This window comes from Lates calcarifer, linkage group LG6, assembly GCF_001640805.2.
Source record: "Lates calcarifer isolate ASB-BC8 linkage group LG6, TLL_Latcal_v3, whole genome shotgun sequence".
NCBI classification, from domain to species: domain Eukaryota; kingdom Metazoa; phylum Chordata; class Actinopteri; family Centropomidae; genus Lates; species Lates calcarifer.
This window is the reverse complement of record NC_066838.1, coordinates 20,190,089-20,214,474: the sequence shown is the minus strand read 5'-3', so window position 1 is coordinate 20,214,474 and position 24,386 is coordinate 20,190,089. Positions and strand designations below refer to the sequence as shown.

Genomic DNA, 24,386 nt, shown 5'->3' with positions numbered 1-24,386 from the left:
CCCTCTCAGTGAAATCACCAGGTATAATCTGAAAACTGCCTGCCCTTCATTGCACGTGATTTGACATGCCTGGATTAGAGTCTTTGTTATCCCATTCCTAGCTGCAGGAATGTTCATGTGCTCAAATACCAAACTGTTCAAAGAAGTGGAAAGAAGATCCTTTGGGAACTGTGTTGGAAAGTCTGTAACACCACTGCTTTGTATTTCCACATCACGCTATGCATTCTCATGGCATACCGTGTCTCAAAGTGTGCACTACTGGGGAGCTCTGTTGCTTTAATATTTGATATTTCCTATGGGGTCCTCTGTGTGACGATCAAAGATGGAGACAACCTTGAAATGCCTCCATCAATTTACACATGGAGAGTATCAATGAGAGGAAGGAGGCTAAAATGGGGGGAACTGAGAGAGATTGCGCATTAAAACTGAGAGATAGGAGGGGCAGGAAGTGGGGAATAGAATGAGTTGTGTCTGAGTAGCAGGAGGAGGATTCACAACCCTAGAACCCATACTGACAACTAATTAAAGCTGTTAGGCTTTTATTTATCACTCTTGAGTTCTATTATAAGCGGCATGCTGTGTTTTTGCTGTGGACCCAATTTAAAAGACCGGTCTGTCCTCCTTCCTTATTAAAAGTAAAACGCACTTCTCTGACACGCTTTACATCCTTGCACCATTAACTCAAGGGTCCAATTTGGAGTTTCTTTTACCTTTTTAAATGAGGGTTAATTTGCACGTATTGGTAGAATTTGAATTATGTGTTTTCATCCTGTCGCAGCTTAAAATAGAACTCCATGTTGCTGCAGCATTTCCTGCAATAAATAAATAAATAATGCTAAAAAAAAAGGATCATAAACCTCAAAGGTTCAGAACCTGTAATGACAGTTAGATATAACTGCATACATGAACATGATTGTTAAAGCTATGAGGACGGTGTAGTTTCATCACCTAAAAAGCTTGACAAGAATTTAAAGATTTATTGGTCTAATTACATTCCTAAATTTGTAAATAAGCAAGTGTTCGCTAACAAGTCTTCCATATTGATTTAAAGTTGCTATATGAAAGCTAGGTTTTTGCTACCACTATGTAGCCAAAATCAGCAGTAACAGCAGTTTACTTACCAGTGTAGAACTTTGCTTACCACTGAAGCTAGCAAGAGCAAGTAAACAGTTAATGCTAATGTTGGCTATGGAGCAATAGCAAAAACTTACATATAGCACCTTTTAAAGATGCTAATGTGTCAGCTGTGTTCACAACTTGTTTCTGCTGCCCATAAGAGAGTGAAAAAATCGAGTATTTAATCATTTAATCAGTGACCATTGTATGTGTAAGGGACCATCGCCAACCTTTCACAATTAAACCACAATTAAAGCAAATTTTCTCATCAGTTTCAGAATTTATTAGAGAATTCTGCATATTAAGTGCATAAATGTAAGTCATTTGATTCATACTCACATGCTGTATGTAAAGCATTCTGCCATAAATTAAGTTATTCATCCATGTAGCTGGTAAGAATTAAAAATACAAGAAAATTTAAGGAGGGTGACAGCTGCTCTGATTATTACTTAAACTGTACAAGGATTTGTTGTAAGCTTTTTTGCCCAGGCTGCACTGAGAAGGGACAAATTCTTCATTATATATTGATCGGACCTGAGAAGAATCAGCTCATTTGAAGTGTTTTCATCATCTGTGAACATGGGAGACAGTATTTAAGTGAGGAATTTGTCACCAGACAAGACATTCATTTAATTTCTCTCTATTTTACCTTTCGTTGCAACCTTTATGTTAATGAGATAGCATTCAATTCAGACATGGGCCATGTTGAAAGTGTTATGGTAATGGTCTGACCCAGTAAGATTACTCTCGTGATGTTTACATAAAAGTGACTCAGGTGCTTTTTCAGACAGCTTTGTTCATCATTAAACCTTTGTGTGCTCCTTGTCTTTTGCTGAATGAATCATCGTCTGTACTATATGTCTTCCACATATTTAATTTGCGTAGCCTTTGCAGATTCATTGATTTCAGGAGTTTCCTAATTTTTAATCTTTATACTTTAACTAAACACAGAAATGTATAGATATCATGAACACAGTGAGGGTTTCACACCAGCTTCAGTCCTGTGAGGGCTCCTGTGAAGACTGCTATATAGTACCACTGCAGAACTGTGTGTAGTGGGATGTTTGGCCTACCTTTAAGAAAGAGAGCCTCCAGCTGTTTGTGGGATGGAGGAGGTGGGTTTCTGCTTTACACTCTCCACTATAGAACTTCTCATTAAGGTTTCATGTGGAGTTCATGGAAGCGGTTTGACTTCATCCTTGTGTTTGTGAAGGTACTGAGTTTGTTTTTCAGGGGGACATTATTTTCTTAGATTATTGGAACATTGTGAGAGAAGAGTGTGCCCAGTATTAATTCAACTTGGTGTCGTTAAAAAAAAAAAAAAAAAAAAAAAAGCCTCATAATCTTTGACTGCTGTGCTGCAATGCTAAACAGTCAGTCTGACTAAGTGGCTGCCCAGACCATCATTATCCACTGTTCTGTACATTGTGGGTCAAGACCATTGTTTGCCTTTTTGTAATTTTAAACCCTTTGTGAGTACTCTCTTTTCCAAATGATCCCATTATGCTTCATCTACATGCATTGGTTGATTCCAAATGGCTGCCATTCTGTGAATGCCAGATTTGTGAACCTCATAATATGTGAGATTTTTGTTGATACCATAACCCAGAACTGCTGTTCCATCTTTGTCATTAGTACAATGTACAGTGTTAGTTTTGATCAAAGCATGTGTTGAAGGGCTGTGGCCCTTTTTTTAAAAAAAATGTAAACTACTATTTTAATGTGATTTAAGTCAAATATTTGTTGTGTAATAATCTGTTCCAGTTAAATATTCTGAGTGTATAAGCTGTGCCTTGTGCTCCAGGGGTCTGTTCTCCTGTGACCTCCTGTGTGAGTCCTGTTGGCCTATCAGTAAATTAGGCTGTTGTTGTCCACTTCATTAGTGCAACCTGGAGAAAAATAATAGTAAAATCGCAACACCAAACTAGAGGAAGGAAGCATTCTAGTTTTAAAACCACAGAAAATTGTAGATAAAGGATAAGTCTGTTTGCCGAAATTACACTGAAGTTTCAAGTGAGGAAGCAGAGGGAGAGCAAGTGAACTTTCTCTACAGAAGTAAGCTCCCTCGGTTAGCATAAATTTGAACAAATTACATGTCAGTTTGAATTGGCTCAAACGTCACTTTTTTGACATGCCCGACTTTTGATGTCTCATTTGACATCTTTGCAAGTATTTTGTTCATGCTTTTGCGACAATTTGTTTTTAAGTCGTGACTGCCAGATTTATTTTTTTTTTAAGTGACAAATACTTTTTGCTCTTGTATTTGGCATTCACTTTACTTTAACTCATCTGTGTAGCTAGTTCTGGTTTATTTAGTTCAAAGATAAAGACATTTTTTATCCATTTTCTATATTATTTTTCCTCTCACATTTCCATTACAGCCCAAATGCTGTGCAATTAAATGGTCTAGTACTATAACACTATTAGTGATGTTTAGTAATGCTGTTATTGATGATTTTGTAATTCTTTACAGAACTATCTGTGCTAAGTGGTGAATGGCAGATACCCTGATCTGAAACTCCTTATTGTATTACATTGGAGCTGTGTTTGAAAAGGCATAAATTCAGGACCATGAAATCTAATAAGAATTCAGAAAGGTTAGATGTGCTAATCTATGCGGTATTGACTTCACACACACGGAGACCAAGTAAATGTTGAAATGAGTGACAGCTATGGCTTTCCAAAATCTTTTTTTTTTTTGGTTTACTTGTCCCACAGTTACACAGCAAATACAAGAATGTATCAGCCTCGCAGTACATGGAGCAAACAGATAACAGGATGTAAAATGTGAGACAGTGAGAGAGAGAGAGAGAGAGAGACAGGCAGGGGACAGAGCAGCCTCTTCTGTCTTTCGACTTTTAACCAGCATGGCAAATAGCTGTGTCTCTGTGGCACCTCTGAAAAGTCGGACTCAATCCATTAAACTGGCAGTTGGGTGAACTTTGTACAGCCCTCAGAGCTTCAAAGCACAAGATATATCCTGAAGTTCCCTCAAGGCTCTGATCCCAGTCCTGAAGTGGGGAGCTGCTGTTTATCCTACAAGACTTAAACAAGCTGAAGATGCTGCATGTTCCCAGTACAAAATAATATATGACCCTCAATTACTAAATGCAGATAATAACCAGATTAATTTAATTAGAATGTAAAACAATTAAGCCCTATCAAAGTGTCACTCAACAGGGAGACTCTGTTATTACATGACAACTGCACAACCAATCCCCTGGATAGGCATAATCACTTTCTTGGTGGCACATCTCTCAATGTTAATTTGAAACACAGATTGGTGTAAAAAGAAGTGTGAGAACAAGAGATGGCAGAATGGCATAATGTTTTTGAAGTGTTTTTGGGGGCAGAAGCATCAGGGCGTCTGCCCCTAAAAACATGATACCCTGAAGAGCACTCATGGTTGAGGGTGTAACTGCCCCTGCCATTTTTAATCACTGTAGGCTTCCGGGTGGAGACAGGCGACAGACTAGCTGGGGCTCACGTCGCCCTGTCACCGCTCCCAGCCAACCATTCAAGATGACAAGTGTCACTGTGCCATGCTGATATGTTCCCCAGAAACCACAGCCTGACCGCCTACAGGAATACATTGAACCTCGGTCATTTCTGCGGGCGCTTTATTTTTAAAGGTCAGCATAGATGCGAGAATATACAAGCACTTCATATCACCCTTTGAGAACCTCTTAAACCTGTGGTGCGCTATACTGTAGCTCTTTATCCAAATAGAAGTCCTAAAACTACACTATCTCTTGTTTTTTGTTTGCTGTATTCACTCTTGATCATTCAATCTCGTGTAAAGCTTTTGGGATTTAGAGAGCAGGCATTTACACTCTGTGCCTCCCCCCTTATAACCCTTGGTTCTCTTTCTTGGCACTTGCTCAGAGAAGAGAGCATGGTCCCTTGTGTCGGCACAACCCCTGGCGACAAGCTTCATTACATAACCCCTGGCAGAAAGTGAAATATGCAGCAAATCTACAATAGCAAAAAAGCACATACCGCCGCTATGAAAGATAGCCTTTGATTTTCCAGGCATGACATATACAGTTATTTTTAGAAATTACAGCATTCACTGAGACATGGTTTAAAACAGCTAGAGATGCTTTAACAGTCGTGGCATTCTGAAGATGTGACTTAGCTGCATTGTTTATGCTGTGTCCTATCTTGCTTTAATATTTTTGTTTACATCACATTGATGTTAACCCTTAAATGGACAAGAAAACAGAATTAATGAAAATAATTAAGTCATTGTTTTACAAATCTTTAGGGTCTAAGGGTATTGCTTTTGGTCTGTAAATAATTACACAAACAATTTGGGGCAAACAACAAAAATTAACAATTACTCCAAAAGAAAATAGTACAATTGAAAACAAAGCAGCAAGTGACATCAGACCAATAAGCCATTCTGGTCATATTTTTATGTTAGTCCATTAAATTATACCATGACTTTCAGCTTTTATTTTACAGTTTGTTTCCCCCAGGATACATTACCCATTTAGACAACTCTGTCTCCTGGAAATTACTTTCATATATTAATAAACTGCTTTCCCAATTATGTTATGGTGGCAACGTAATCGCTTGCAATGTTTCTTGGTTATTTATTCATGTTCTTTACTGAATGAGGCGTTTCAGTCATTACCGGTAGCAGAGACACCAGCAGGTGGTTGACGTAGATGACACACATATAGGTGTTTATGTTAAAACTCATTTTCTGTCTCCAATCCAGGAGTGCCCAGTGAAACACATCCTGCATCAACCTTTCTCTGAATTCCATCCAGATACAGATTTACCCAAATCCAAATCACAATTTTTACTCGCTCTTACAAATTATATATCGCTCTTACAAATTATATATCCTTGTTACCTACAGAATATGCCTATGTATCCAGGTCTCTGCACTCCATCCTCTGCCTCATTATGACAGTCATTAGTGGCTTTAGTGATGCTGCTGCTGTAGAATATGTTCTCACTGTGGCCCACCGCATGAAGTTCATCCTCTCTATCTTCCTCTCTTGATTCCTCATCTGAATCTGATGAGCCATTGGGAGGGAAAACAACAACCTATTCCTCTCTCTTCCCTCAAGAAAAGATTCAGACAACAGTGATCAATTATTGAATACTGATCAAGAGCTGATTTTTGAATAAAGCTTAATGTTTAGTAAAATTTAGGGTGGCAACTAACAATTATTTTCACAATTGATTTATGTAGCGATTATTTTATTGATCAATTGCCTAGTCTCAAAATGTGAAAAAGCATTGAGTCTAAAACCTAAAGATTTTCTATAATGGTACAAAACAGAGGAAAATAGCATATTCACACATTTGAAACCACAGGATGCTTGAAAAATCACTGAAACGATTAATTGATTATTAAAATAGTTGCAGTCTCTCAACCGAGAAACTGATTCTGGCTGTAATAGAATAAATAATTTAGACTAAAATCATAAACAAATCTATACCTCAACTTTAGCTTCTACTGATTTCCTGGCAGCGCATTTGGGCAGGGTAAACAACAGCAGGGATGCAGATATTTCAACACAAGTTGCCAGAACTAGGTAAATGAATTCTGAATTTATTCATGCCATAAACTACTGTATTAGTCATTAAAAGCAATCAATCCTCTCTGCCAACGCCCCCACTGAAACTGAGACAGCTGTATTCAGGGTTAATTAATGTGTGTTGTCCCTGATAAATACACACTGTGAATAAAGAAAAGTAAGTAAAGTTAAAGGGAAACTCATCAGAGTCTGTTCAGATCTTGCAGAGTACTACTTGATTATGTCAAAGTAGTTGTACAAAGCCATTTGTTTCTCCGAAGGGAGGGAGCTGCACAAAGTCTGATAAAGTGCTTCAAGTGATGTCACTTCAGCATCGATGGATCTGACGACAAGAGGAGTAGCCCACTCCTCAACTCTTACATGAGGGATCCTTCATTAGCTGCTACTAGCATAACATACACACAAATCTCAGATCTGTTGGTGGTTGGCAGTTGGCAGTTGTAATGCATTGTTGGTAATTTAGGTACCAGGTTTTGACAAGAAAGAAGAATGTGTGGAGTAGATTCTGGCTCTGTTGCATCTGTTTTTTTCTGGCCATTGTGAGTCCAACAGTGCTACAGGAGAGCAATGCTCAATGTACATTTTTAAGTAACATTGCTGATAAAGTGATTTTTATTCATCAGCCACAACATGCAAAGAATGGGTTTACCCACTGGGTACAGCTAACAGGCAACAACATGAGCTTTAGGCTGTGATTTGAACAATTAGCACCCTTTTCATTTGAGAGCAAGATGAAAATATTGGCTCGTTTGTTAATTAGCACGGTTACCTCAGAGAACCAGGGCCATTAAAATCAAGTTAATTATCAGGCAGTGCCTCGTGAAGGAGAATGACAAAATAACTAGGAGGCATGGCCAGTAACCTTGGCAATAGATGGAGTGTGGATCAGCAAGCCAGCACTGGTAAAGCTATGTGACCATGAATTGGTAGACAAACACCCACAGACTTTTTTCCCCCTTCAGCGTCATATACGTACGTAAGGTGGCCTCAATCCCATCTTCCTGTCTGCAAAGTGAAAAGCACCATTGTAGCGTGTAACATATCTTGAGTAGTTGAACTCTTACTAAGAAGGTCAAGGCAAAAATAATGTTCCTTTCTGTTTTCAGAAAACAATTTGTTGTTTATAGAGAACCCTTTTTAGCTGCAGCAGATGCGTAACAGGAAAAAGCAGAGTTCACAATCATAATGGCATCTGACTAATTCAAATGCTGTAAAAGAGCGTCTGGAAAGCACAGAAATGAACAGATTTTTTTCTTCCCAGCACTGTTAACTAAGGTATTCAGTGAGAGTAATGCGACAAGGACGAGACAGCGAAACAGGAAATAGATAAGAAAAACATAACATTGAGGGTTTTCATTCAGATGAAGCATGACCTTTATATTGACTTGAAGTATTTTACATGAAAACGTCCTTAGATAGTTTGAATCCTCCAGTTCCATTATGACTGTAATTTATTGTTCAACAGTGTTGGCGAGTTATGCATATGGTCCTCCTGGGGCTCACTCTTCAGCTGTTATCTTTCTAAGAGCAGTAAGTGTTATTACCCTTGCAGATGAGACAAAAAAATAATGACCCAAATCTGGGAAAGACCTTTGATAGTAAAGAACAGAGCAGGGAAAGGAAAGGAGAGGCTCGGAACCATCCTTTTCTCTCTTCCTCTGTGAGGAACTCGCAGAGGAAGTGTCAGTCTGTCAGAGGCTGGATATAATCTTCTACACTGTGACGCGTGGGGCGATCATGGTGCCCTGTCACCGGTAGTCCTTGTCGTTGATTAAGGCTTTTCATCCTCCATTGGGCTTAGCCGTGGGCCGCCCGCACTTTGTCTTGTGACATGCGTAATTTCCTCCTCACAGTCTCCCCATCTTGATAGTGAGCTAATAGAAACTCTTTCCAGATCCGCTCCTAATGAAGACAGATCCTCAGATGGCCAAGCAGTCTCATTTATATTGCCAGTCTATCAACTTGTTTTAAGTAGATTAAGTATGTTCCGTGCGACACGCAACAGGGGAGGGAATGCAAGTGTATAGAAATAATTTACAAAGGGGATTTACAGAGCATTATTATCATTTAAGCCATATCACAGCACTGCTGGAAGTTTGTTTGATCTCCAGACAATAAGGAGATGAGAGGACTGTCAGCGGAGATTGAAAATGTGATCAGATTGTTGCGGATATTCACTGAGTGCTGAGGGTTGTGTGGCTGGGTAGATGGGTTTAGGTGGCTGGATAGTTTCCACATCCAAAAGTCACATTTTGAAATGTCTTGTTTTGTCTGACAAACACTCCAAAAACCAAAGATATTCCATTTATGATGATATAAAATAATAATTTTATTCAGTTAACCATCTTGAGTTCTACTGAATATAGATGATTTTAGTAAATGAAATAAGAAAGTGGCTTACACTCAGATGCGGACTGTCAAACTAAAGGTGAAACAGAGCTTCTCTTAGCTTTCATTTGATACTTGGTTTGTGCTGCGAAATTACAGGAATCCCTCTGACATTAAAAAGCAGCGTGAAATCCAGGAAGCTAGTAGCAGTTCACAGGGACTATATAGTGTAGGAGGTTGATGTAACAATGTAGACAAAATATGAAGAGAAAATCCTACACTAGTGACCTCTGAGGTTGTATGTTTTCATTACCACAGTGGCTGACCTCAACCAGACTGACATTAGCCTCTTATGATCCTGTGCATCCCACTCAATAAGCTTGAGGAAACAGACAACTCTCTCTGGCAGAGCCTCTGGTTTATGGGGCTTGTTAACCAATATTACTATTAATAATTCAGCTCAAGCCTTTGATAGGTAAATGTTTGGGTAAAATAATAGCAGCATGTCTTCAATGGTAATTTTCTTAAACATTTGTCGTTCTTGTGGTGCTATTATGTTAATGAATGCCTCATGCAGAGCTGCAGTGCGCTGGAACATGTGGTGTTAATATTGATAGTATTTATTTATTGCCTAAAGATAAAGAGATTGTGTCTCGGGGACATCTCCTGAATAATGCCTTAGTGAGTCAGAGCTAAAAACTACCATCTCCAAACTGCTTTGTCCAACTAACCCCCAAAACCAAAAGATATTCATTCACATATAAGAGAGTAAGGGTGGAATGTCTGAAATGATCCATCAGTTATTACCATTATTTCCTGCTGATTAACTGACCTATTTCAAGTCTAGTTCTTTTTATATCTTACAGTTTTAGTAGTTTTATCAGAAAACCATTGAGCCCAAAATAATCATCTAAAAATCTAAAAAGTAAACAAATATTGAGAACTTAATAAAACATAAAGCCACTATCTGCCCTCAGTGTTTTAATCAACCCTGGATCGCTGTCAAATTGTGCTGAACTGTGTGCTGTGGGATATTGGATTATATTTTTAAATCGAAAAGCCTCTAGTTCTTTTTCATAAATGTTCAATGATCTGTGATTGGACAGGAAGTGGAAAGTGTTCAGCTTGACTCAGACGTTCATGAAGACTCTCTTCAGTTTGTTTAGGTGGGTGTGTGTCAGTCTTATTATCTTTATATACTAGAAGATGATGGTGATGTGCTGCATAATGGTCTCACAATCTACTGACAACAGAACAAATGACTTCCATGAGATGCCTTTCCATATCTTTGCATACGGTGATACATATCACAGTATTTATAAGAGACATCCTGAGCTCATTCTTTGACTTCTTCAGAATGTAAACCAGTAGATTAAAAGCTATCATGTAACAATGATAATAATGATAAGAAGAAGAATTCTCAGGCCACAAAACTCTTAGATTGTTCACAGTTTCAGGTTTTGTTCTTGCTGGCGGCTTTGGCAGCTGAACATGTTCTTGTTACTCTACTGTCTAATTTCACTATAATCAATCACAATCCAACCTAAGGATTGGGCCCCACAGAATCACAAGATAAATCTGAGGGGTCATGAGATGATAATGGTGGTAGGAAAGAAGCAAAAACAATGTTCTGCTGTTATAATTTGTATTTGTATGACCCTTTCTCTAATCTAGAAATATTGGATAACTATCTCTTTGGGCCTTGAGCAGTTATGTAAATTAAGCCATCTGAGATGTTCAGAGGGAGAAATATGTAAAATCGTAATCTGAAAAGTAACCAGCAACTACAGCTGCCAAATCAATGTGGTGGAGAAGAAATATAAAGTAGCATTAAATGGAAATACTCAAGCAAAGTGCATATGCCTCAAATTTATTACAGAGCTTGAGTAAGTCTTTCCTTCCACCATTGCATCTACCAAGCCGCATCAAATAAGGTTGTTGCCATAGTCATTGTCATTTGTGGAGACTCAGCCTCATTAGCACAACATAATGTTTATTAAATCCTATGTTGAGGTTTGCAAACTCCTATTTTCGGTCCCCCCAAGTTGTCACATCAGCTGATCCAAGTAGCTGGAAAGTTGTAATTTATTTTGTACCCTGTGGGCAAATGTGGTCTAAATTCCAATAAACATCTAAGCCATGCCATTACATGCAGTCCCACCGCTCTGTTGGTGGAGATTATTCCAGAATTTAACCCTGTGGTCATTTATGTGGAGTGCAACTTGAGAGGACGTGTGTTGTGTGTTGGACTTGGTGGCTTCTAAACACATTAACATCAAAGAAAACTAAGCAATACACATACATTAAATGTCAGCCACTGATCTTCACTTATCACTGGTGCTTTACAGAGGGAAGGCCACCGCACAAGGTGGAAAATTACACAGGAAGTAATCTCAAACTCCTTGAAGAGAAAAAAATCCATGAAATGGAAAATCACGCTGCGACTTCCTGATGAAGCTCCAGCCGTGACTCCTCTGCTCCTCATAATTGAAACAATGCTGCAGAATAGCAGAAGTCAATGGCACATAATGCATAACAGAGCAATGAATGTATGAGGTTTAATAGATCGTGAAAATGGCAGTCTGATGACAGAGATGGAGCATTTCATTAGAAAACCTGAATCGAGTCCGTACGGGTGGTTGCTATTGCTCTCTGATACACTGTGATGAAAGACCGGCTGTTAGAGTGCCCACACAGTACACCTGGCAGAATGGCCTATGGTTCACACGATACCCTTAATTAGATGTTCTGAGAGACAGTGCTATTTCACTTCTAGTTCTAAGTTGGTAGAATACCTGAACTTGTTAAGCCCCTAGTCTAAAAATTGTCTCAGATTCTATTAGTATGGAGAAATGGACAAATCATTAAAGTAGTCATTCATCCAAATAGCTAACTGTTACAGTTCAGGTACAGGGCAACTCAGATAGGATCCAAATGCAGACATTAAGGAAGAGCAGGTCAAATTAAAGGCACTTCAGTAGAATCGATGGTTGGGAAAAAAAGGTTTGCAACAAAAAAAAACCACAGTTCAAGCAGGCAAACAGATCTGACAAAGTAAATAGAGGAAGGCCATTGACACAACTGGCAGCAGGTCTGAAACACAGAGCATGGGTGAAAGACTGATTTACAGGAGCAGGAAAAGGAGAAAGGGAATAGAAACATGGACATCTAGCAATGGCTCGCTGCTGTACAAGATACAGATATGTATCAGAATATCACAGGAATGCTAACATCAGCATGCTAACATGCTCACAGCGCAAACATGCTGATTTAGCAGGTATGATGTTTACCATAGTCACCATCTCATTTTAGTGTGTTGGCATGCCAGTGTTTGCTAATTAGTATTAACCACAAAGCACAGCTGAGGCTGGTGGGCATCAGATATAGGGTCAGAATCTATACTATTGGGCAAATAGATTTTTTTTTTTCCTGATGTTAGAGCTGGAGGGAAAGTTAATGGCTCATCAAAGATATTTCAGATCTCAAAGGGAATATGAGTGTCTACACCAAATATCGTTGTCATTCATTAAGTAGTTGTCAAGATATTACAGTCAGGACCAAAGTGGCTAAAACCTGGAAGTGATGGTATAATTTAAGTGTGTCTATTTTTACTAGACTGACTGAACATCTCCAACTACTCAACATACTGTCTTTATCTGTTTATCAAATCATCTGTATTGAGATTCACGTTGTGAGTGGGTAGAGTCTGACCTGGAAGTTGTTAGTTAGTTTGTTTTGGTAAATATGCATTATGTATTGGTGCTTTGGCTAATAGCAGGTGATAGTATGCATCTGATAGTTATTAGACCAGATCTGCTGTTCATATCTGTTCAGAGAGTATTATCTGTTTATACATGTTTAATGTATTCATATTTGGTTACATCCTTACGAAACAGGTTTGATAAAAGGTTGTGTACAGTATATGCCTGTGAAAACAAGACTGCAGCAGGAGAGGGGTTGGACACTAGTGGAGTGAAAGAACTTGAAACATTTACCTTTTATGTAGTATTTTTAATAAAAAGGCCATATATTCTTATCCTTACAGCCTACAGTATGTCGGTGGTACAAGTACAGCTAAATCCAGTGGAATGTCCCAATATATCAAATGCACTCCATGCCATGTACCAATATTTCTCTACATGGATAAGACATCCAGAGAAGAACAGCCTAAGGCACTGTAGCAGTACCGCTGTGTGTGCATGTTTTGTGTGTGTGTGTGTGTGTGTGTGTGTGTGTGTGTGTGTGTGCTTCACACTGCCAAGTTATGAAGCAGCCAGGGTCTAGGATAGTGTTTGTATTGACTGAGGAAAGTCTACAGAGCCCCCATTACAGCCAGGCTGTAAACAAAGACAGGACATAGTGTGTAAGTCAGACGGGGAGTCCAAGGTGTCTCAAATCGTGAAACAAATATGGCTCACAACAGCTCATTGAAGATGCTGTCCATGCCTCTCTCTCTTCACAGAGCAAAGCTGTAGGAAATACTACAAGTCAGTAATGGGTTCACTGAAGCAAAGTTAGGGCTGAAAGCAAGTTTTCAAACACTAGTATAAATACTACTTTTTTCTCTCTACATTTAATGCCATTTAGTTCCTTAGCTGCTAAAGCAGTTTAGAAAATGTATTCAAGAATGTTCTCACTGAAACTGAACTGAACGTGTCTGCAAATTATTTACTGTTAATATTTTTCTTATTTATTATATTTTCTTATATTTATCTTCTAGTGTAAAGCATGATTAATGTTTTTATAGTTTATGCAACCCGTAGCTTTGTTTGTTTTGTTAAAGGAAAGGTTCAACATTTTGGGGAAATACACTTATTTGTTGTGTTCCAAGAGTTAGAAAGAGAATGTCAATACCACTCTCATGTCTGCACAACAAAGCTACAGCCAGCAGCCAACTAGCTTAGACTTAGCACAAGAACCGGAAACAGGGGGATACAGCTAGCCTGCTCTGTCCAAAGAGAACAAAATTCACCTACCAGCACCTCTAAAGCTCACTAATTAACACATTATATGTTGTTAAACAAAATCTTCTGTTATCTTTAAGCAGAACCAGGCTAGCTGTAAACAGCTTTTTCCCAGTTTTTATGGTATGCTAAGTTAGCTAGCTGCCAGCAGTAGTTTCATATTTAACATACAGACAGCCTCTCGTGCATTTGTGTAAGAAAATTGATAAGTTTATTTCCCAAAATGTCAAAGTCTTGGTTAAATATTTAAGGAGTATAAATAAGAAATTATGTCTTCTCACTACTTTCCAAAAATCAATCAAGCTACAATATAAACTAATCTAACCTTAACCAAACCTAACCACATGTGAGATGTAGGGCAGGAGCCAACGGTCTCCGGTGTTCACCCAACCGCCTCCCTATATGATTCCTGAGCAGTAGCATTTCATCATTTAGAAAAAATCAATGCAGCAATAATGCATCCTCCGAAATGTTATTAGGCAAAACCATTTACTACATGAACAAAATTAGAAGCAGACAGGGGTAAAAGGTTGGTATAGGTTGTATATTTATGTATGCTTTAGATACCTCCATTAGTCATTGTACATGTCGTTTTTCTGTTTTCAAGACATAGTGGTTATTGCTTGGGCTTGCCACCGGATCCAGCCCTGTGTGTCTGCATGTCTGCAATATGAGTAACCGTTTTTAATTCCCCACTTACAGGTGTCAGACATGAAAGCTGGGAGTGGTAGACATGGTATCCCATATCGCTGCCTCTGCATTAGTAATCAGGACTTAGTGTAAATACAGACATCTCATTACCAGTGAGCTGAAGTGTGGTACTGAGGAAGGGCAAGGGCAGTGACAAGGATTCTCTGAGTAATGGGCTCTAACAGATCAGCACACCATTAAGTGGACCTGCAGTGCACGTAGTAGCCCTACAGGCCTATTATAAAGCAAAACACAATCCAGTGAGACAACTCAAGCCTCTAATGGCAGTCTCCCTTTACAATTTAATGCTGTTAAACACAACTCTGTGGATGATGTCGAGGAAAGCAATATGATTGCTAGGCTGAACTACTGACAAAGAGTGGAGGAGATGCTGACAAAAACATTATCCAGCATGTTTTTTTTAAATAAATTTTTGGTGCATGATTAATTTATTTTTTGCACACTGATTGATTACATGTCTTACTTGAACTAATTTGTGCCAGCCAATCAACAGTGACCTGAAGTAACTGGCATGCACTCTTGCAAAGTCAATATGTTAATGCATTTTGCTCAGAAACAATGGCATTGTGCTTCCTCATATTTATCCTAAGCTTCCTCTCTTGAGTCACTCATGTTCGATTGTGGAGACTGAGGACTTAGGCAAAACAAGAAGAGCATAGGTTTGCAATTAATCATGTCCAGTGTCTGCCAACAGTGATACCTATATTGGTCTTTGAACCAGCGTAGGTTATAGGATGAACACTTTGTGCATCTATCTTCTTTTAAGGCATTGGCAGGCTAATGAGAAAATCTGATCTGAATGGTGGATCTATAAGCATTCACTGTTGAGCAGAACAGGAGCAAAATAAGATTACTGCCTGGTTCACAATGTTTGTACAGGATTTGCAGTAACGTGCTTTGCTTTTAATACCTGTCACATCACAACACTGATCAAATTTAGAATATTCTTTAAAAACTCTCAAAAGGCAATTTTCTCAACCATCCCAGCCTACTGCACATATAATTGAATATTTCCATGTGGCTCTTTCTTTGGAGCCAGCCACTGTGGCACACAAATTGTAATCAAGGCCAGGAATAGTGCACAGAGAGCTGGGTGGCTGTTGACTGCAGGATTTAGGAACTCGGCTATGCCTTCCCACTGCTGCTGGCAAGAGATTTCTGCCAGGCGCTGGTGTGCAGAACAAGAACTAATCTGGAGTGGTCTGTTGCAGCTAAAAGGAACTGGCCCTGAAGTCATGCATTATGGGAATCATGGGGATAATTTCTCCCACTCATTTCTACAGTTTTCTGCTGTAGACCTGTGTAGGAAATGTAGACTGAATACTGGATCTTATCAGGGGTTGTGTTTTTCATTGCTTACCGCTGCTCAGTCTTAATCTTATCAACCAAGATTTTAATCATTACAAAGCTACTGCCTTATATTACCATGATGATCAAAACTGTCCTTTAAAAAAAAGCACTAAAACTATTTCTGTACGTGTTAATATAAATCATTTGCGCACTACTCGCTGTAGTGCAGCATACACACAAAAGTTGTGCACAAACAAATTGTACAATATTGTTTGTTTGGAGTTTACAGCTTTAAACTCTGATTGCACAAAGACTATGTTTATAAGGCACTAGTGGGTAGTTTACGAGCTACATCGTTTAGTCTGAGGATATGCGCATACATATTCATGAATAGTGGGCAGGCCTTAACGACAAAGAGAGTGGGGAAAATACCTCAACTCACGCATTGTGAATATCAATGAAAAATCCAGAAGTGGGCCCCTTTGTGAAACACGAATCTCTGTATTTAGTTTTTTGGGACATAAAACTAGGGGATGACATATAATAAATGTCTGAAATCCAGCCAAGATTCAGTCCATCTGTGGCAAATATTTCTAATTAATGACCCACCAGGGAGAATGGCAACCCCTAGCACCACATGACCTTTTAGGAAATGTGAAGTGGCTTTATATTGCCCCTTTCATGCACACTTGGCTTGTAAATAATGTAAATTTGAGGTTCAAGGAATGTATTAAACCATAGTATCCCATATTTCTGCTTATAGCCAGGGACCTGGATGCTGGGTATGTATGTTATTGTGTGGATATCTGTATGTTTCTGTGTGGAATGTGTACAGGCAGTGAAAACAAATCTCCAAACAGCTTACCTACCCACTTACCCACCCACTGGACTAGACGGTATATGACTAGAGGCAGAAGAACCGGATACAAAGTTACAAAAAACAACAGAATACATGCTAAAAATGGTAGGGGTATGATTATTTTATGCAAATAAACTCAAGAAGACCATGTAGATAATCCAAATGGCCTAAAGATGGCACATGAAAACAAAACCCACATGACTCAGGTTGCTATGGCAACACATAATCACTGAGTACGGCTGTGAAGAAAAAAACAGACACCAAAGGAAAATAGCCATAAACCATGTGATTGAACCAGAACCAGAAGAGCTTTAACAACCTGAAACTGAAACACAGCAGAGCCCAGCAGCTTCAGCCCAACAGGTGACCAAATGAAAAGTTTATCTCCTTCACTATAAATTCTGGCACAACATGAATACAAGTGCGAAGAAGCAGCTGAATTAGCTATGTTAGCTAAATCTTAGAAAAATGACAGCGTCAGTTGTTACGTTCTTGTGACAAAGTCCTCCAGCGGTCGAAGTAATTACAACTTTTGTCTTTGGGAGTGAAGATGAGGTAGCGTTACATTATTATAGAGGAAAAAAGTCTGCAGAGAGAGGAGGTCATGGTGGATGGATGGGACAACAATACCCTGGACTATGATTAAAGTGTGTTTCTCATTTCAAACTGACAGTTAACTTGGGTTTCTTATAACCATCCCTAACTTAACCACATGGTTATTACTGTAACCACCATGATGGCAGTTCCCTAACCTTCGGAAAGTAGTTATTTTAACCCAAACCACAATCTTGTCAAGTCACATGGAATCACCGTACCCCCTGCTCTAAATCCCAGCCCAGTTTGTTTTGTAACGGCTGAAATGCATACAAATATCCTTTTATTGCCATCATTTGGAATAAGATGTTTGGATCTTTATGGCAGAAAATCCAGCCAAATCACAAGCTTCCCCTGTGAAATCACACTTCAATGCAACACTAATCAACAAATCTGTCAATTACACAGCAAAACCGATGCCCAAGGATGAGCAGTATGCCATATTTGGAAACGTTCCTCATCTGTGACGAAACCATTCACAACTGTTCTGAACTGAGCCACTGAATCAGGAAATAAGGATGAAGAAATGAATGTAAAGCAAAGTGCTGGTAATGACTTTTGTAGCAGCAGATGGTGAAACCACCATTTTGAATTTGCCATAGCTTTATCTTATGAGATGTTTAAAATACATTGGGTGATTAAATATGATCATTGTGCTTGATTAGGAAAATATCTTAGTACTAAGAGGAATCAGCTAATATTACAACCATGTTTCTCTGTCTGAGTTCTAACAGATGTCTTAGTGCTGTGCTTCCATGATGCTCTTGACTCATTTGAATGAACTCTACCTGTCAAGACAGGGAGAGATGATTGAAAATGTGAGTTGAAGCCAGTTTTGCTGAGGACAGCATGTGGCATTATAATCTTTGAATAAGAACAAAGATTAATTTGATACCTTGTCAAATGCATCTGCCTTATGAAGAACTGTCTTGCTGGGATGGAAAGATTATTTGCTTCATTGTTTGTGTTATAAATCTTGTAAATTAACCAGAGTGCCAGTGGATGTCGTCTCTGATTAGTGTCAACAGGGCTCTAATGAAGACGTTCAACCTGTAGGCGTGTTACAGCTCTCACGCACTGACTCTGTGATAAGAGAGTTTGTTTGCAGCATGCTGGTTTTACACAAGAGCATCTGAAAGCAGAACAAAAAAAGAACTTCAGAACGAAAACTTTCAAAGTCCGGAGTCGGCAACAAAACTATTTCACTAGAGGACACATATGGCAGAAATGACTAAGCCTTTAAAAGAAACAGAAAGCTTGTTAAAGGATCACAGAGAAAACGAATCAGCAGTTTAGAAAATAGGATTTTGTTGAAAGTGCGGAGGGAATGGATCTGCTGCTCTTTCGGAGATCATCAGAGTGTGGTCAGTGCAGCAAAGCCACACAGACGGGCCCCCCTGACGAACAGATGGACAGACAGGGGGAGAAAGCAGAGGAGGTGATCCAGAATGTGGACTCTCCATGATCATGAAGCAGTGATAAAGAACAACAGACTCCACCAACACGGGAGAGAAAATGACTCTCCACTTGTCTGTCTGTCTGTCTGCCTGTCTGTCTGTCTCCCTGGATGCCAGAGACTTCAGCGCTGACGTATGCTCTCGCTTTCAGCTCAGTGTGAAAGGAAGAGGAAGAGAAGCCGACAGAGGAGAATAATTCATCCCGCCCTGTTCCTATAATGTCACACTAACTCACAGCAGCATGGAAAATGAATTACAAGAGATGAAGGAAATGACAGTAAACATATCCTGGATGATTTTCTGGGTATAAGGGGAACATTATCAGGTCTGGAACAGATTACAGTACAAGGAAACTCATTTGGATGTAAAGTTTAAAAGTAACAGGCTTTTTGCTGACAGTCAGTCTCATACTCTGTTTATTGGCTTTTCTCCATGCTTTGCATCTTAATGAGATGTTTTTCTTTTTTTTGTCTTTGGGAGAAAGTTGTTAATGAGGAAAAAATACTGACTTCTGTCTTGTGCCATTAGAGAAACATACAGAATACAGCAGGTACACTCTTTGAATGTTCAGGTGCTCCCTTCAAGCACTGGAAATTTTAAGGGGGTTTTTGTGTGGTGCAAGCATTTTTTTTTTTTTTTTTTGTGAGCTGCCAACAATAAATTTTGCTGTAATTGTTTCTATCCCTCAACAGGGTCTCTGGGGCAGCACTTCCTCCCAGGCTGCACACAAATCCCACCTCTGATTGGCAGACCCTAAATTGAACTATGGCCCGAACCCTAACCTCAATAACCACAAGTAAACCAAGCCATTTAATTGGTGGGTCTTGTTTTGGAGGGTGGGGGGTTGCACAGCCTCAGAGGGGGCTCAGCACAGGGCTGGGAAAAATGGCATCTCTGCAAATTTTGCACATTGTGTCTTTTGGGAAATTTTGAGAAGGTTCTATTTTTTCTCGAAAGCAGAGTTAGAAGAAGAGGTTGTACTGAAGGCACCTTCATATCCTGATTAAAAGCAGCAGCAGCAGTAGCAGTCGTGATAACTGGAGCTAACCATAAAGAAAGAAAATTCAGTAAAAGCAGGAATAGTAAGTACAAACACATTTTGATGAAGGCCATCAAGTCAAAACGTGACAATTTGTCACAAGTTGACTGAAACTCATGATTCTGAATTAACTGGTAAAATAGGTGCTATTTAACGCTTTCTGCAACACTTGTAAATCTGTGCTACCAATTACCTGATCATTTTTATTACTGCTAATATGATAAGAAATTTACAACCAATATGACTTCATACCTGAATTGATTTGTCCACAGTGGCACATAATAAGGTTCCATGAAGGTTTAGGAAACAATTTTTCCCTCTCCTGGATAATCAGTAATGCTGATGGAGATTTACACTCCAGACAGTGTGGTATTGCTTAAAGAGTAGTGCTGCAAAGGTTCAGTGAGTCTTGTTTCTCGCTGTGAGAATGAATGACTAACGAGAAGGAAATGAATTACTGGGGTTCTGATGGGTATTTAAAGGCACTTGTTGTTGTTGGGCTTCAAAAGATCCATTTGCCTGTTTTTCCACAAACAGAATGAAACTGCTCAAATTAAATTTTTAGTGTCTCTGTGAAACATTTGTGTGTGGCAACAGCTGGTTTCAATGAGTGCTTAGGGAGGATCTGATTGGTCTTTAAGGACCAACAATGTAAGAGTTTAAAGTCTTTTCTTTTGAGGGTTGTTGTCATTTGGCTTCTTTCTCCTTCTCCTCAGCATTAGACACATTTTTGAATTTGCAGAGAATCATCTCAAATTAAATGATTTTCCCTAATTGAAATCCAGTGATGCATTTTAAATCGATGTGGATGAGAGACCCTGAGGGTTATAGAGTGGAACTTGACAAACCTCCAGCAAAACACAGACTGCCATAAAAATAAGATGAAACGTGGAAATAGAGAAAATCCTCTGCACCTCTGTCTGCTGCAAAAAAAAAAAATCAAATCACAAAATGATAAATAATATCATGTCCCTCAGGTTGATAGTGTGTGTAAACATATTCATGTCTTTCTCTCTCAACCTCAGAAGGAAAGAAGAAGTGCAGCACATCAGTTTAAACATTCTTCAAGAACTAAATACATTCTTTAAATGTTTCAACACACTGAATCAAACATCAGCCTCACAGGCAGCAGCTTGAGCAGCATCTCTGACAGTGATGCATAATCAGCTGAGGCGTCACCAAGCCATATGAAGCCACCAGAGCGTCATGTCTCACTTGAAAATGATTGAATTCAAAGATGGGTCGTGCAAACACCCACCCCCCACCTGCCGGTTAAAAGCGCCACGGATTTCAGTGCATCTCCACCTCCACAGCCTCCAGCATCCACTGTCTCAACTGAATCACATTACTTTGAAATGGACCCCGTCTGCCTTTATCCGCGCATTGATTGGGCCTACAGACTCCTCAGATTTGCTTATGTAGGGACCAACAGTGAGTCAAGTGGAGCGGAAAGGCGAGAGGGGACTTGCGGGGGGGGGGGGTTGGGGGGACTCCCATAGATACAGCTGATGAAGGGGTTCATTGTATTGTCAAGTCTCCTCCTTCTCACACTCTCACTCACTCTCATCGGCTCCACCAAAACCAAAAAACGTCAGCCTCATTCCTGCCTTTGAGCAGAGGTGATTCATCTGTTGAGTCTGTGATCAGAAAGGGGGGGGACCCCCACCCCTCCACACACACGCACACTACAAAACAGGGCTAAACACGCATACACACCAACATTCACAAGGGGAGGAGGGTTTGGTAAAGTCAGTACGCGCGATCAAAGATGTCCCCAGAAAACATGGGTAACCTTATTTCCTCATACTTTCCCCTCTTATAGTGATAACAAGCTTTTCAAATCTCACCAGCATGTCTCCAAGTAGCCTTATAGACAGACTGTCATGTTTGTGCAGCATACTCTCACAGACAGAAGCCACAACACAGCTGCGTAACTCTGTGATGCATGACTGTCATACCGCCCCTAAACCTTGCTTATGCTAATGTCACAGTGTAAAAGAAAGGAAGGACTCTTACCTTTAAATCCTCCCGATGCAAGTGAGTCTAAAGTGACGAAAATGAAACTTCTGCGATCCCCCCCTTCCCCCCGTCCTGATGCCGTCCAGTTTGGTTTTTTCCCTTCTTTTTTCTTCCTGCGTCTTTGTTTGGCAGCGCCAGCTCCTCCAGTCTCAGCTCTGGACTCGGCTGCTGTTTGGACGCAGCTCGCCCCAAAACCCGCCACACAGATCAAATTCAAAAAATCAAATGGAAAAAAGGGAGTAGACAGGTGTGGGAAGTCAAAATGCCTGCATGGATTTTTTTTTAAAGCTTTGGGGAGGGGAAATAAAGCGCCCCGTACAGATGCGGTGTTTTTTTATTCCCGGACCCGATGTTTGCAACAAATCTCCCGTTTTCTCGACCCGAACTCCGCCGCTCAGACGCTGTCCAGTAGCGAGTGGTGCTGAATGAATGAGACTCCAGGGTTTGCAGAGATTTCCCCGTTTTTTTCCCTCCTCTCCTTCTCCCCCCCTCCACTTCCTCTCCTCTGCTTCTTCTGTTTGACTGCACAGATCTTCCCTCCCACTTGCACAAGACTGAAAAAATTATCTCTCCTCTTTTTTCCCCTATTTTTTAAGCGCTGCACATTAGATCCTCACTAAAAGAAAAAAAAAAACAAGCAAGCTTTGTCCAGCATTGACTCCGACTCTAACGCATTCCACAACAATAACAGCAACAAAAAGGGAAAGGAAGTGACTGCGTAAAAATCGATGCTTGAAGAATTACATGGAGATCAGCTGCATTTATTTAAAAAAAATCAATAAGTGAACTCCGAGGGTGAGGCTGATGAATCTTTAATTGGGATAAAACAAGCAAATGTGGAGTTTTCCAGTTTTTGAGACACTCATCGCAGGGTTTTAATGATATGAAAGCTGGCTCGGAGCGGCTGACGAGTCATTTTAAGAGTTTTGTCATTTGGCACATGCAGCCAGGGGACTGAGGAAGACGGAGGAATTTGAAATAGCTGTCTTCCTCTTTGTTGCCAGAGAATGTTGCAGGGATCACAACCCGCAGTTGTTAAAACTGAAGCGTAAAACTGAACTCTTGTCTTCCCCTGGCGCTCTTTTCTCCTGATATCTGCATTCGGGATGACTTGTAACGCGCAGCTTAAGAAATTGTGTACAGTAACGCACTGACGCAGCTCTCCCTTCGCTGTGCGCTTTAAACGCAGTACCAAAGTGTGTGTGTCTGTGTGTGTTTGTGCCTCTCAGCTCCGAAAACATCACCTTGTGTCAGCGCACTGTTGTGTTGTATCTGATCATTCATGTATACTGATGCTGTTGGTCGAGATCTGAGTTAAACAAATCGCGCAGGCAGGGCTCTGCTCCAGGTTTAGGTCAGTCAGTCTTCCTCTGAGTGCGGTGTGGTCCACACTCACTGTGCCACACATAGTAAGTATTGAATTTCATTCTTAAGGCGCCGACTAGCGCATCTTTAGATCCACTGCCTCCTCCCCTCCTCGCTGCTGTCTCCCTCTATCTCTCTCTCTTACTGTGTGAAGAGTCGAGGAGTCTGTTTAAGTTCTGCAGCAAGAACTGCATTGGAGAGCTGGTCCCCCGCCGTGCACGTGCGCACGCACGTATGTGTTTCAATCACACGCGCACACGTCTTCACCCTCGACGTTTATGTACCGTTCGCCGTTCAATGATTACTTCGGATCGTCCCTCGGGTAATTTGGACTTGTTCATTGGAGTCGCTTTTCTTTATATGTTTATCATTACTGCGCTGATTGCAGTTATTGATTCATCAGTCTAATCAGTTGCAGCGCGCTCTTCCAGTAATAAATGATCAGAGCCAGATCCAGCTGCTTCCATTTCACACTGCTCTTTAATCTGGGCTCTCACGGCGGCACCACAAAGTGTCCAAGCTGGAAACAATGCGCACAGTTGCGTTCTGTGTGTGTTTTACATACATTTTATATTTACAAACACAGCTGCACCACTTTCTCCCAATAAGTTAATAAACAGTAGTTTAATGAAATCATTTAATACCGCTTTATAGATCAGTAATAAGTCAACTTTCGGGTTGCAGGGATTGTGGAAAATCCTCCTGCTGCACGACATTATCTTTGTCATTTTATTGAAGTATTTGATTTATTAGGTAGACCTAGGTATTACTAACAGGAATATTTTTTAACTGAAGATGACTGAAAGTTTTTTAAAATGTCCTTATTGATTTGTTACTGCTGAATTGCTGGTTTATTAGAAATCTACTATTTCTAATCGATTGGTTTTTTTTTTTTTAGTTGGTAACATCTGTCCTGTTTGGAGTGAAGAGTAAAAGAGGTCATATGGAGTATTTTTCAGAGGTTATGCTAGCCCATGATGCTGCAGTGACTTCTTGCTTACATAGGACTGATGGACAGAGCTATAGATGTTTCCTAGCAACTGTTTTATACCTTACTAAAGCCTTAAGGCTTTCAAATTAAAAGAA

The 24,386-nt window shown here is 39.9% G+C and overlaps 1 protein-coding gene across 1 annotated transcript in view; it reads right to left on the bottom strand.

Moving 5' to 3' along the window:
* LOC108882111 (metabotropic glutamate receptor 4) overlaps positions 1–22,409 on the bottom strand; it is a 160,920-nt gene extending 138,511 nt beyond the window's left edge. Inside the window, 1 exon segment of the mRNA XM_018674405.2 lies at positions 21,933–22,409. The gene's annotated coding sequence lies outside the window, so the exon portion shown is untranslated.
* Positions 22,410–24,386: the final 1,977 nt, after the last annotated feature.